Below are 15,790 nucleotides of genomic sequence, written 5' to 3'. Positions count from 1 at the left end.
TAAAGTCTGTACGGCTGTGCAGGATGTAGAGAATGGACCAACAATGACGGAAGAACAGTTTTATTGCTGAGAACTCGCGAAACAAACACTAAACTGTAGCAGTCACGGGAGATCAAATCATAAATCCACTTGGTGAAAAACACAAGTAGAGACACAGCCATGAGGGAGAACGTGACAAGGCACAAAGGGAAACTGAGACAACAAAAACACTTCAGGACAACAAGAGGATGGGAAACAGGTGGGCACACAGCTGGGAATAGCTAACATAATCACTAAAAGAGGAAGTTAACCCAGACGCAGGATACAGAGCAGAACTGCCAAAATAAAACAGGAAGGGAGCAACAACAGAACAGGGAGAACTCGACACAAAACACCAAAAATAACAAAACCCAAAAACTCTAGATCAAAGATCCAGGGACTGCGACACTGGCTAAGAGAAATTCTTAATCAGTGATTCAAACATACTAGAAAAGACTGGTCAGATGCCACCGTGAAACAAATGTAGTGAAGACCAACAAGTACCCGAGCTCTGTATTTATCATTGCAACGAGGTACTTGGATGCAGCCCAGCTTGAATATATTATTGTACATCCCTGGTTTTTATCCATCGACCTTTCAGGGCTTACATGTGGAATAAAATGAAAGCAGTTGGTCATCACAATAAAGTGTAAAAAGTGAAGTGATTTACTATATGAGGGAAATGGGAAGCACGGTGGCGCTGGGTTCGATTCCACCTTGGCCCAGGCCCCTCTCTCTCTCTCTGTGTGGAATTTGCATGTTCTCCCTGTGTCTCCGTGGGTTTTCTAAGGGTACTCCGGTTTCCTCCCACAGTCCAAAGACATGCACTTACTGGAGTTAGGTTAATTGGAAACTCTAAATTGCCCATAGGTGTGAATGAGAGCATGAATGTGAGTGTGGATGGTTGTCTGTCTCTCCGTGTTGGCCCTGCGACAGGCTGGCGACCTGTACAGGGTGTATCCTGCCTCTCTATGTCAGCTGGGATAGGTGACCCTGAACAGGATATGCGGAAGTGAATGGATGGATGGACTATATGAGGGAAATATGTAATATGATAATTTTGTAAAGTCTTTACATAATAGTTTGTTTTAAAGATACAAATCTTATTTGTTATCTTAAGTAAGAGAACATAAAATTGCATTCTGTGCAGGCTGCAGTGCTATTATTAGGAAAAATATACATGTGACTAATGTAACCAGTACAGGTTTCAATAGAACTTGAGAGGTCAGTGATGGTTTGAAGTTTGGCACATGACCAACTTTAACTGGGCTTGGAGTAGGAGTTTGGATATGTGAACAATGCCAAGTTGAGTCCTGAGCCAAAAGCTCCTTTCCTCAAGCCTCAGCTTCCTGACAAGCTTATTCCACTTGTCAGACAGACCTGAATTATATTTTGTATTACAGACGCCTTCAAAGGACAACTCTACCATTTGGGCCAAAAATATCTCTGTCAAAGGAGATGATTGAAAATGTCAGGATGACGCCTCGTGACAGTAGCTATGGGGTTTTTCTTTTGCACTGGAACAAAGCTAGCTCTTTGTGGAAAAATAAAAGTTTGTGTCTGTATGTGCGTTTGCCTGTGGGTGGTATCTGCATGTGCTTGTTGTTTGCTCACACACTTCATATGTTAGATTGCTTTATTTTTACATTAGTCATGCTTATGTATATGTTATCTGTGAATTATATTTTTATCTGCCTTACTGCTGCACATAGCTCACGAGTGGATTTTCCATTAAATCTGTGCAATGACACCTATAAATCTGCACCCACACTGAATCTAGCCAAAAGGTTTAGGTGTTGCATCACACCTCGCTGTCAAGCTAGAATTCACTCATCTGATTCTCATCCATCATCCAACTAATACTTCAAGGAAGGAACTTAAAACTGCCACGAACAGAAACGGCTTCATCCTCTAAACAAACTTCTCACCAGGAGAGGCTTTAATTAACAAGCGAGACACTGAGGAGCAAACAAGTCAAGTGGGAAAAATGTAAACACGTTTGATAAACTCTGGTTGTTTGTATCAGCTCCCTGGCTTCCCTTACACACAAGTCAAAGACATGTCCTCCACCGCCTCACACTTCCCCCTGTCCCTTCCCTGTGCATCCACAGCACTTTGCAGCTTGTTAGTGGGGCAAGATGGTTGGTGCAGTGTCCCAAAGGCAGTGGCGTGAAGGTGACATCTATCACTTAGAGCGCTGGCATGCTATAAATACCATCGGCAGGCTCCCCGTGGTTCCGCCTTGTGACAGCTATAGCTTGGAGTGGGAGGGAAACAGCTGACGGGAGGGTTAGGTGATGGAAGGTGGGGAGGAGAGTTGGAAGGGAGGATTTACAGCTGAAAGGGGGGGCCTCCAGTGTATCCTGTCACTACTAGGGGTATCTTAATTATATCCTTCAGACACAAATCTAAAAAGCAGTTGGTTCATCATGACAAATCACATACACAAACAGCTTAAGGAGGCTGTTTTCATTTTCATGCATACCTAAATACCAATGAGGGATGTCCTGTGCTGAAAAATTTGCATTCAAATCACAACAGAGCCCATTGCCGTGGTGCCAACTGTCTTCGAACAAAACCCAGGTATGCATTTAAGGGTCAAAGGACTTAAAATGAAAGCAGAGGAAGGAGGTGATGATATGGATCCACATTTTTTTGGTTATTATGGACACACGCTACACAAACACAGGGCTCGTGAACTATCTGTAACGCCCTTAATCTGTTTAAACACTGGGTTATAGAGATTTAAATTGTGTGACTTCAGTAGAATCTTTCTCTTTGCCTGCCATAATCCATTCGCTATAATACCTTGGCTTTATAACAGAATCTGACAGATGCTGAACAAAAGAGTTTTTCTTCATACAATGACTGAGAAATGTGGTGCTCTGTGCCACCTTCTCTCTATTCAGCTGTATTTGTATTCTCCTTTATTTCAAGGGCTTGGCCATTTAACAAAAGATCATTGTCGTCTTCAACTGGTGAACAAGCAGAGAAGAGAAAGGCGTTTCCTAACCCAACAAACCAAAAGTAGCATACGTATAAAACCCGTCTATAGGAAAACGTGTTTAACAGTGTATCGCAGCTATGACTAACAACCTCTCCTTTCTTTTCTACTGTTTTTCTTCTACTTCCTATAAACATTTTATTCATCTCTCATCACACAAGAAGCCTCAGAAACCACAGCAGCTGGAAATCAGCCAGAGGAATCAGTCAGAGGAGTTCAATGATTCCATGGTGTCAGAGCAACACGTGAAGTCGGTATTTACCTTGTGAGTTATTAAATTCTTTAATGATGACTCTGAAAGCTGTAACTTTTTCCCTATCACATTTTCACACTGTTTGGTAACATAGCAGCAGGAAACTGTGATAACAAAATTGATCTGTAAAAACATTTAATGATTAGATGACAGTTAAAACTTCCCTTTGGGTAAATCCCTTGACACAAGTAAAAATATAGATTTTATTCTTGATTTGCCAGCACTTCTGGGTCAACTTGACAGTTGTAAAGCCTCCACCTTGATAATACTTCACCGTATAAGTTTCTAAGTCATGTCAAATGCCGAAATGGTTAAAGGGGGCCAATTATGCTGATTTCCAATGCCATCGTTTTTTAATTCTTAGCCTCTACTAGAGTATCTTTGTGGGATTTACAGTTATGAATAATTATTAGTACTACCACACCTTTGTGCACCACTGTTTAAGCTCTGAGCTTTGAAGAGCAGGTGGGTGGGGCTTCTGTGCTTGCAGCTAGAGCTGTGGGCCTGAGATGACCATATTTAGGATATCCAATCTCACTGACATCATACAGAGCCAAGAACAGAAAAAAAAAGAATCTGAGTACATTTAGAGTACATAATGTTTTATCGAAACCCTGGCCATGATTAATATGAGCTTAAACAGCTGTAACAGTACTTACACTTACCAATTGTTTAACTGCTCATTAACACAAATATCTAATCATGGCAGCAACTCAATGCATTTAGGCATGTACACATGGTCAAGGCCACCCGCTGCAGTTGAAACTGCACATCAGAATGAGAAAGAAAGGTAATTTAACTGACTTTGAATGGTTGTTGACATGCTGGTTTAGGCATTTGATAAACTGTTGATCTCCTGGGACTTTCCAGCACAAACTAGAGTTTATGGAAAATGGCCCAGAAATGCCGTGCTGATACCAGAATTCAGATGAGAACGGCCAGTCTGCTTTGAGCTGACAGGAAGGCAACAGTAACTCAAACAACCACTCGCTCCAACCAAAGTATACTTGAAGCAGATGGGCTACAGCAGCAGAACACCACACCAGGTGCCACTCCTGTCAGCTAGGAACAGGAAACTGAGGCTACAATTCAAACAAGCTCACCAAAACTGGGCAATAGAATACTGGAAAAAGAATGCCTAGTCTTATGAGTTTCCACTTCAGGTAGGATGGCAGGATCTTTAAGGAATGTTTCCAGCACCTTGTTGAATCTGTGCCACGGGTCCAACCAAGTACTAGCAAGGTATACCTAATAAAGTGTGATGCAGGGGCGGAGCTTCTGGAGGGGCTGGGAGGGCGGCATGCCCCCGGCCCGGGCCTAGAGGGGGCCCAGATGGGAGAGAGGATAGGATTTCAGGTAGCCAGACCTCTATTACATCTGACAAGCGCTGGAGAAGGTGGGCCTGCTCCTGAGTATACACACTAAGAAACAGAGGGACAAGAATGGACCTAAAAAGGTACAAAGCCTTTGTTGCTCCAGCTGTACCCTAGTGGGGTACAACATTGTACCTCTGAACCTCAGAATGATTTTGTACCTTATTGTCTGTACCTTTAAAAGAACATTTCTGTACCTGTAGTGACAAATATGTACCTTTATATACCCATTAAAAAGGTACAAATTATGTACCTGATAAGGTACAGCTGGAGCGACAAAGCCTTTGTACCTTTTTAGGTCCATTCCTGTCCCTCTATTTCTTAGTGTGTATCCAGATGAGCACGGTACATGATTAAAGAAATAGGCTACTTTACATCACCCATCATTCATGTTTTACACGGGGGGTTTAAAGGTTGCCACAGTCAGGACTGAGTCATGGTTGCTGAAAACTTTAAAATATTGTAAAATATTTAATAAAATGTTGTGCTGCATGACTGGCTTAATTTTACTCTTACATTTAACTTTATGATGCAAATTTTCGAGTGGATCGCCGATATTTTCTCCAAGTGTATTGTGGGTAAAACTCGTCACCAACCGTCCACCAATGTCATCATCATCAGTCACTTGGCAACAGATTGTAAACTAAGTGGAGCATTTTTACGGACTAAGCTAACACTAAGCTAACAACTGTTGCGGGCATGTGTATGTTGTAAAATGATGTTATGATGAGCTTTACTATTTGGGTGTAAAGGGCCCGGTCATTTGTCTCGCCCCTGGCCCGGCTCTGATTTGTTCCGCTAGTGGTGTGATGAGTGGCTTTGTGCACATTGGACCAGAGATGTTTTCATTGCTGCAGCTGATGTCCCAAATAAAGTGAAATGTAAAAATCTGTCATCTCTTGACTGTGTGCTTCACATTAAAGGAACAAACTAATAAAATACAGTTAATTTACCTAATGTTTACCTTTATGGCAGTCTGAAAGCCATCTGATTAGCTAAGATGCTTTTTAACATATAAACAGAGATTTGTTAAATTCTATAACAGTGTCACTAATAGCAAGAGGTTAAGGCCTTTGCGTTTGCTGTGGTAAACAAAATGAGGTGTTTTAAAGTTCATTAGCAGAGGCTGGCTGAATGTACTTTACAGTTTACAGTGCACCACATCAAACCAGACAAAACCACTTTCACAGATGCCTCCAGAATGTCAAATTCATTCTAATGTCCACTGTGAGCACAGTCATCCTGAGCAAGACTGGCTTTAAATGCAGTGCTTATGAACAATATTAACCAGTTGCAATGCTAGTAAATTACATAAATGATCTGTGTTGATAGTTATTGTGTGTGGTGAACAGTGTATAAACCTCATCCTCATTCAAAATAGTTCAGTTTTGGCATCAGTCAAGCCCCAATCTGGTGATTTTTTAGTGTGATTCTTGAATTTTGCCATTTAAAGGCCAGAAAGAGGGGCTCCAGCATTGTGACAGCTTAAGAAAAACTGAACTGGACGTGGACAGAACAGGAACTTGTCTGTAGTATTTTTTAATGTCCTATTGAATTTCTTCCTGATTCATCTTTCTTCAAATTTGTTTAGACATTTTTATAAGTGAGTTATCTGGAGTAAAGAACTGTTTGTTCCTTATGGTTTATGTTGAGTACCCACCAACCATTAGCTCCAAGAAGAGAAAAAGAGGAAATGCCAATTCTAACAAGCTTCCAGAAAAAAAAACAAAAAAAAACAGTCCATGTTTATGTTCCACTGTGTATAACCCAACTGTGTTTTGTGGTTAGGTTTTGAATAACAGTGGTCTGGCTCACAATGTTGAGGATATAAACCCCATGCCTCCACTGTTTTGGCTGAACTTAACGTAAACACACGCAGTAAAATCCATTTCATTGGCAGGCCAACCCTTACTGTGGTTACCAAACCTGTTTATGGCATTGTCATGTAAATGCTGGAAAAAGTCACAGCCTTCTCCCACAGGCTACAGTCCAAAACATTCCCCAAAATTCACAACGTACAAATTATCCAATAGCCAGCAACTAATGGGAGATTTTATTCCTCTGCTACGTCAAATCTGTCAGCAAGATTACACAAAAGCTACAAAGCTGAATTTCAAAAAGCTTGATGGCGAGGTGGAGTGTGTGCAAAGTAAAAACTCATTACAGTTTGGTGCAGATCCAGATTACTTTCTTTCAAACTGTGAGAAAGGGCACTGACCTTGGCAGAGGATGCACCCTCCAAATGTACTTCTAGTTGCATTTTGGTGTTGTTACTCTGCCAGTCCCTTCTGCTCGCTTAGTTGTATCCGTGTGCCAGTAGAGGGGAAAGAACTGGCAGAAAACCTAGCAAAAAATAAGTCCAAAAACAGGGTTTTTGAGACATAACTTTATGTGCATGATCTTTATCTTTAAGTGTAGTGGGTTATTCTGGCATAAATGACTTTTAAATTGGCTGAAAGGAAAACACCAGACTGTGTTTGGCAAATGGATGTGAACAACACAGGAGTTCCAAAATTTAGAAGTCCAAAGCCACAAAAATATATCTTAAAAAATAAAGTAGTAATCTAAATTTGACATAGTTGAGTTAGGTAAGCATTTTGCAGTAGTGAATATTGTTAAAAATGCCAATCTTTTTTGCTGATAGTAAAAGGAAGAATGTGCGACTGTTAGAACAATCTTATTATTTTTGGGACATCTCATGAAAAACAGGTGCCCTCACATACTTGGCCACTCAGCGTGACGGATACAGTCAAAAAGTTACAGCAACATGTGTCTGGCACAGTGTGTCTCCTAATGTGTCACTGTATGCTGAAAAGAGAAACAAACTGATGCTTACTGAACAGCAAGGTAATGTGTGCATGTGATTTGTGACCACACAAACAATTACTGGGATGCCTTAAAAGGAACCCTAACTATGAAGAAATCTGCAGCCACTGCTTTGGTGATCACTAATAACCAGCAGCATTTATGAGCACTTTTAGTCAACTTAATGCATAAAATGCTTCAGGAGAGAAGTGCCAAGAACACAGTCACAAGTTTTACAAGTTTTCTTCATCACCAGCGTTTATCCTCTCTTTTCTCCTGTTCTTATGGACAGAAAGCTATGACCAATAACACTTACCTCGTTTCCCTTCAACAGGTACTTCAAACAAATGATTATTTTCTTTTTTTTAGCCATTCTGTTGTGGGTTTGCTGGTGTGTGTGGGATCATTGTCCTGTCGCATGAGCCAACTTCACACAAGCTTTAGCCGGCAGAGAGACGGCCTCAGATTTAACTCCAGAATACTTTGATATTCAGAGGAGTTCATAGTCAACTCAGTGAGTACAAGGTGCCCAGGTCATGTAGCTGAAAAACAAGCCCAAATCATGACCTCTCCACCACCGTGCTTGACAGTCGTTATGAGGTGTTTGTTCATTATGGCCAAACATCTTCATTGCAGTCTCATCTGTCCAAAGGACATTGTTCCAGAAATCTTTGCAAACCTAAGCCCTGCTGCTATGCTCTTTTTAGAGAGAAAAGGCTTTCTCCTCAAAATCCTTCCAAAGAAGCCACACTTGTTCAGTCTTTTTCTAACTGTTCTGTCATCAAGATTAACATTTAACATGCTAACTGAGGCCTTTAGAGTCTGAGAGACACACCTGAATGCTCAAGACCAGCAAACTGACGATACTTTAGCTTTTAAAGACGTGCTCACAATTGCTGATGATTAATTAATGAAGTGCATTTGATTAGCTGCTACTTATCCTCTTAATTCCTATGGAAGCAGTAAGGGTCCTCTATAGGTCAACATGCATATTAAACATTTAGTATGACAGAGCACTCATACCATAAACTCAAGGTTTCTTTAAAAAAAAAAATGAAATTAGCCAGGCCATCCTAAATGTCTCACAATGTAAATACTTTTATTCTTCATTCTCAATTGTAATTGAAGAGAGATTTATATATCTGTTTGATTGGCTTAACAAAACAGCCAAGCCAACTCATCCTCCTAAATCTCTGTTCTGGGTCCCGTTCAATAATTCATCTGCAGTGGAGAGCTCAGGATGTCACTTCCACTGCTACAGGCCTCTTGGCCTGGCTCACATTCTGGTTGGGAGGGCTGCCTTCTGCCATTAGAATGGCTCTGATCAGATTAACAGTTGGCCTTTTGCCAACAGAGAGGAATTAGTGGGGAGAGCTGTGCCTGGCATGGCTTGGATATAGCACAGCACATTTAGCAGGCTGGAGTTACCACCACGCTTAGCACACTGCCATCATGGTAACACAAATGGTGTGATGCCCCTGCCAGGAAAGGGAATCAGTGTAGGTTAATCACAGCACCAGTGCTGCTTATTTGGTTTCATTACATTAACAGTCACCATCCCTGTAACTTTATTCATTACCGTAATCATTTGCTATGCGTTCTATCGCGTCAGTGTTTTCTGATGACTCTGAAATAGCAAAGGCTCATGCTGACATACAAAAATCCAGTAATGGAAACAGGTGACTATCAAAGGTTTCCTCAAAAGAAATTCATTATTAAAAGCAAAATGTCACAAAGAGAAGAAAAAGCTGCCTAAAGATAAAAGAGGGACAAAACAGTTGTAAAGGACAGAAGGTATAAAAAGAAAAGGAGGTGAGGAGTGACAGACAGTGTTACAAAAGGATGAAGTGGAGAGAAGGAATAAAGAGTGTGTGTGTGTGTGTGTGTGTGTGTGTGTGTGTGTGTGTGTGTGTGTGTGTGTGTGTGTGTGTGTGTGTGTGTGTGTGTGTGTGTGTGTGTGTGTGTGTGTGTGTGGATTGATGGCCGCCCTCCCACAGCTCTACCTGTGGTGAAACAGATTGGACCCGCCGCAGAGCTTTCTGATTGCTGTGTCAACCAAGCATCAGCTGACAGATGGCTGCCTCCAAGCACAGGGCACCGGGCCGTCCACGGCTTGCACTGATTCGAAGTCCACGCACACACAACACTCCCGACACCCACACGCACAAACTGGTGGCCTATGAAAATGGAAAGGGGGAAATGGAGGACACAGCTGTTTTGATCTTGGAGATTTTAGACATTTTGACTGTTGCCATTCTTGTAAACAATGACTGACCAACTCCAAAATAATCATACCCAAGCTGGGTCACATATTTCTCACACTCAGAGAAGGGAGAGAAGGAAAGAGTGTCATTGTTTTGTCCTCTAGAGCTTCTCTTTTTCTGGAATAAAAAATAAGCATTAAGTACTGGCGTCAGAGATTAGATAACTAACCACAGATTTGTATCAAACCGCAGGAAATTTAGAAGAAAAGATTTATACAGCTGCTAAAAACAGTCTTTCCAAGTTCCTCACTCTCCTGTTAATGTCTGTATATGTGTTTAAAACAGGCCTGCTTTAAGATAGCCACAGTAAACCCACAGTAAAAGAAATATTACTAAAGCATTTATGACTGTGCCCAAAAGTACAAGAGTATGATGAATGCAGCAGTAGTTAAGAGACACTGCAAAAGGCCGCATTATAAATTATCAAAATTAATGTTGACCAAATGTGTCTCTACCTCAGGTTCTATTGACCAAGCAACATAAACAGAGGAACCAGAAAGCTTTTGTTGTCTCATGGCTACTGGATACTGATATGCAGATATTTTGAGTATATATGGGTGACACTGAACTAATAATGCAGGACAACCATTTTACAGAAGACTGGATATTTCTGAGTCATTTCTAATTTCATATGTGAAATAAAATGAAAGAAAGTCTTGATGAATTTCAGCCATACCTTCATTAAAACTATAGTAATAATCTTTGGCTCAGATTCATACCATTTCAAATTCTTTTCGAATCACAGGTTTCAGTGTTACACGATGATGCGAACATTAAAAAGTATCCAGACTGTTTGTATTGTATCTGCAAGTGACATGAAAAGCAGCTATAAGCTCCTCCTTTTAAATGAGCTTGCCTACATTTTTCATCTCAGTCATACTTGTGTTAAAAACACCCTCATACAATCCAGTCAGCAAAGTCATACAACTGTGAAATAGACAATAATATAGCATATCACAGCAGCCATTTCCCTACACAATTCACTTTCTTTCCGCACCATTTACTCTCTCTCTCTTTCTCACATACACACAGGCATTGGCTCTCTGAGGAAAATGGGTTGCGTGTGTCTCGCACCTCCTGTTGCCATAAATATCTTGTTATGAAAGGCAGGTAATGAAAAGCGCTGCCTTGGTAATCCGTGACGGAAGGCAGTTTCATGCTAGTTCAGCTTCCACCACCCCCCCCTTGCTCCCTCCACCAGCCCAATGACACAAGTCCTTGTCTCTGGTACACTTGTCCTCTCTCATCTCCTCCTCTTTGTCCCTTAGCAGAGAAACTTCACGGGTCATCTATCCGCAGGAGCATTTATGAATATTATATGTGCTTTCTTTGTTTGCTTTTATTTCAATTCCTGGCCTGAGATGAAGCGCGAGAATAACAAACTTGGCTTATTGATCCGCCCTTTGGTTTGGTGCTTTGTTTCACTGCTATGACATTCAGGATATTTGAGCCCCCCCCCCCCCCCATATGAGGATGCCTCTGGCTGTAGTGATCTTTTACAATTAAAACTCTATAATTACGCCATAATCATGTGCATTTTGATTAAATCCTAAATAAGCCTAAATTTATATTTTGATTCTTGCATGAAGCTAAAAACTGCGACATGTAAACTTAATTCTTTAATATCATATTCCAGGTTTGAGGCAAAAAAAAAAAAAAAAAATGCTGCTTTTTGACCTTGTTCTCTCTGCCCCACAATCAGTGAGGGAGTTGGCTCCTCAGAGGAAGCAATTGATCAGGGTGGATTGCAGGAGACAGCGGCTCAGAGCTGCAATCCTAAGAGGAAGACCCTCTCATGCATCCTGGCAGCCCTTCCAACAGAATAGATAATTCTGGAGCAGCCGTTCCCACTTTCACCTTGTGCCAGCAAATTTACAATTCAAACATGGAACACGGTGTTGAAGAGGGATGATCGAAACACTTTGATTTGTTTTTATAAGAGATTTGACAAAGGTCGGATACAGGAAAGCTCCAACAGTGTAGGAACGCAAATCAACCTTTACAGTGATTTTATCTGATTATAGCGGTGTGTTGATGTACATTATCTCAAGGCCAAAAGGCAGCAAAGCACATTTAAAATGTGTTTAACACTGCCATTATAATTAAAATACCAACAGTAGAAGTTAGTAGTAGAAGTCCATACATTACTGATGAACCATGAATAGCTCCAGCCGCCCTCACATGTCAGTAGCCTTGTCCTTCTTGTCATCAGGAGAAAACACACTGAGAAAATTAACCTTAGTTCTAATTTTGAAAGTTAATAATTATATGTGAGACATTTGAATGGAACAAGTTTAATTTTTAACAAAAACACTGTTTGTTGCTAAAAACATCAGTATGAGAACTTTGCAAACACATTCACCTTACTTTATTAGCCTGCATATTAGCCTTCATTTCATGTTCTTGTCTGCACATTATGTTTTCGTATAGGACTAAAGTGAGCTGGTACAGGTCCAAAACCTGCAGTGTTTTATTACAGTACCAGTCAGCGGGTAGAAGAGAAAGAGAAATGCATTGCACTGCACACACACACACACACACACACACACACACACACATATACAGTACCATTGTGCTTATGTATGGGCACCAATTTTTTTTCTATGTTTATCTCAGACTGTGTGTCTCACAGCCTTTAGGCATGATAGCTCAAGTTCCACTGCCCTCCTCAAAATTAAAAACCTCATCAGGAGATAATTCTGGGAGCTGCCACAATGCCAGCTATGTGCTACTGTCACCTTATCTTCCAGGCTTTTGCGAGCTGCTTCCCTCGTCTGTACCCTGGGGAAGACAGCTTAGTACCCGTTCTGGCTGCAGCAGAGAGGAGCAGGGCAGTGGAGATCACTCATTTTAATAGGCCTGTCACATCTGTTTTTAGAACCTGCAGAGGTCTCCTGCTGCAGGCCTCTGAATGAAGTGACCCCAAAATGATGTGACAAGCTGTGATGAGCTCAGGGAGGGGAGCTTAGGGGCAGAGGACTAGAAGAAGGGATTAGATACAGGGTGAAAAAGTAAAGGGATTACATGAGAATCATAAAATCTACCACAGTATCTTTTTTGTCATTTTTGTCTCACACTGGAACATTTTATGTTTACTTACAGTACAATTCATTGTCTTGGGAGTTAATCTGCACTGAAGTCAATAAGGTTCTTATAAATATTAATATATTCTACATTTTGCCATGACTCTTCCTACTATTCACATGATGCTTTATTTGTCTTGATTAAAGCCAAATCTAAGTCCAAATAAGCGAGAGCAGTGTTTCATCCCTGGGCAATATTTGCCCATACAGACATTGGTACCGTAGCACCACACCTGACTCTACTCTCCCAAGTATGGTAAAGTGTATAAACCTTCAATATCACTGTAGTTTAAGTGTTTGCTGAGTTGTGTTCAGCCACTGTGTGAACAGCATTTACCTGAGTCTCAGAGGAGCCAATGCAAAAGAATCAGATGCAGGTGCAAACTAGGCTGTAAATGTCACAGCAGTACTGCAGTAATATGATGCTTGCTGCAAGTTCTCATTACCCTCATGATAATGTTGTTTTCTATTTTTCAGGAGCAAGTGACCAAACATGGCATTATTCCACTCTGCATGGAGTGGCCATCTAAATCAAACTTTCTGACGCTGCTTTGCAAGTGAACCTTATGAACAACACAGGACAACAAATCCATATTCTAATGACAAGGCCACACAAAGGATTTTTTTTTATTGTTATTACTACAAAGCCAACAGCCAGGTTGCTGAAAATGGTCCAAAAAGCACGCCACAGGAAAATGTGTTGACAGCAGTTGCACTGTAGAAATGAATACAGGTAAAACTGCTGAAAATCAAGCTTCAGCTGCTTGGTCAGGGCCAGAATACACTCAGTCTGAGTCTGAGGCTCCTTTGCCTGTGTCCTTTTCTCTTGTCCTGATATGTTTTATGTACACCACTTTGGTCAGTGGTTACTGTTTTTAAAGTGCTTTATGAATAAACTTGGCTTGGCTTGGCTTGGCTTGGCTTAGCTAATCATGATCCCTTTGCAGGTATTTTGATGATGCAGTGGTGGATGGTCATGTCTTAAAGTCATGTGCATATCACCGCTCCTCATAAGTTACAGATGGCGCTGCCTTTTTTGCCACAGCTCCTACATGAACTACAGTGCATGAACTGGCACCTTAGTTTACCCATCATGCAGATAGCTGAAGAATCTATTTAACACAAGTAGTAGCATTATTATTCTATATATGTAAAATATGTATTAACTGTAACGTAATGACTACATTATGAACAGGAATGCGTTGTATTACTGTGTTACAGACGAATGCAGTGTGTTTTACTTGTCTGATTTTCAGAGAATAAGAAAAAAAATCTCAGACGTGGAGCGGGAAGGGTAAAAACATTTCAGTACCATATGAGACAGTAGTTAGATGATATCCTCAGGCAGAGGTCTTATCTGTTTCAGAGGCCTGACTGACAAATAAAGGGGAGAAAGCATTTGAGGTCAAGCCCCCCCCCCCCCCCCCCCCCCCCCCCCCCGGGCGCTGTAATGACCTGCCTGCAGAAATCAGCTTGGCTGAGACAGTAAAATGCTTTAAATCAGATACTTTCAACCTTTTTGATTTTATTATTACAGCTTTCATTTACTTTTACTTTTACTTTTTATTCTAACCATCTGGCTCTTAATTATTATGTCTGATTTTGTTTTGGAATCGGTCCCCTTACTTTGTAACTGCACAGACTTCTTTCAGCACCTCTTGACAACTTATGACAGTGCATAACTATAAAAAATGAGTTATGTGCACTGTTAATATGTCAACACATGCCTACACTAGTCATGCAATACTATGACAGAAGGTTTAGTGTACCTACCTTCCTTCCTAGTCAGTGATTTTCTCAGTTAATGTCATTTTGATTGATTGTCTTGAGCGGTTTTAACGCACTTGTTTTTATGCCATCTTAAAGTAAATAAGCCATGATAGCATAGGTACAACATGTTTAATTTTGCCAAATTTTTAACATTAGATATCTGCTGTTTACAGCATCTCCCTGTTTCAAAACTCTATTGTAGCTCCTTTGTCCTTTGCTTCTTTAACCTTGTGTTCTCTACAGGTTTTCAGGTTGTTGTCTGAATGCACCCATATTAATGCATGGCCTCAAAACATCAATAAGAATGCTCTTGCATGAAGGGTTATGGAAAGCGAACAAAAACATGTCTGGAGAGGTAGCATGCTCTCAAGCATGCAGAAAGCAAAACAATGGAGTGTCTGAGTCCAGTGCACAGAAAAAAAAATGTCATGAAAACAGGAAAAAAAAAAAAAATCAGGAATGAGTACCGCTCAACAGATTTAAAGATGTAACTCCATATTGTGTTTGTTTTTCACACCAACCTGTATATTTAGCATTAGTGTTTAGTGTTGCTGTGCACAGTAAGCTGACATCCGTAGCCAAGTTTTAAGTTCTGCAAACTAAGCCCTCCAAGTAAAAGTATCTTCATTTCTGTGGAGAATAAGTGTTTCTTCTTCATAACTGCCATACTGTAACTGTTAGATAGGACTGATTAAAAAATTGCCAATTTTGCTACCACTAATATTTGGTTAGGTTTACAAAGATAATTACTTGGTTATTATAATATTATATATATATATATATATATATATATATATATATATATAAAAGAAACATTTCCACTCCTTCTTTATAAAGTTTTACAGTACCGTTAATCACAGAACTAGACACCCTTCTCGTGTGTGTTAGCTGGATTAAACAAGTGTATGAAACATTTGCAAAAAAATTTTTTTCCCTCCAAGAAAAACATACAAAGTCAGCTCCCAGAGAGCTGACAAGAATAAAATCGAACAAGAGAGCCAGCAATGTCAGTGTCCTTGAGTAAAACACTAAACAGACTCACTCAGCTGTGAACTATTTCAAAAAAGAGCCACTGCTAAATGCCTGACACTGCTGGCTTGTTACAATGGATATTTGTGCTTGCGCTGATCTAACTCCTCGAAAAATATAGCGAACGTATCCTGTATGATTTTACACTGTCAGTTCAGCATGTTCATATGTGCGTGTTTACCTGGTGGTGA

This window comes from Archocentrus centrarchus, chromosome 3 (genome assembly GCF_007364275.1).
Source record: "Archocentrus centrarchus isolate MPI-CPG fArcCen1 chromosome 3, fArcCen1, whole genome shotgun sequence".
Lineage (NCBI taxonomy): Eukaryota > Metazoa > Chordata > Actinopteri > Cichliformes > Cichlidae > Archocentrus > Archocentrus centrarchus.
This window is presented reverse-complemented; position numbering follows the sequence as displayed.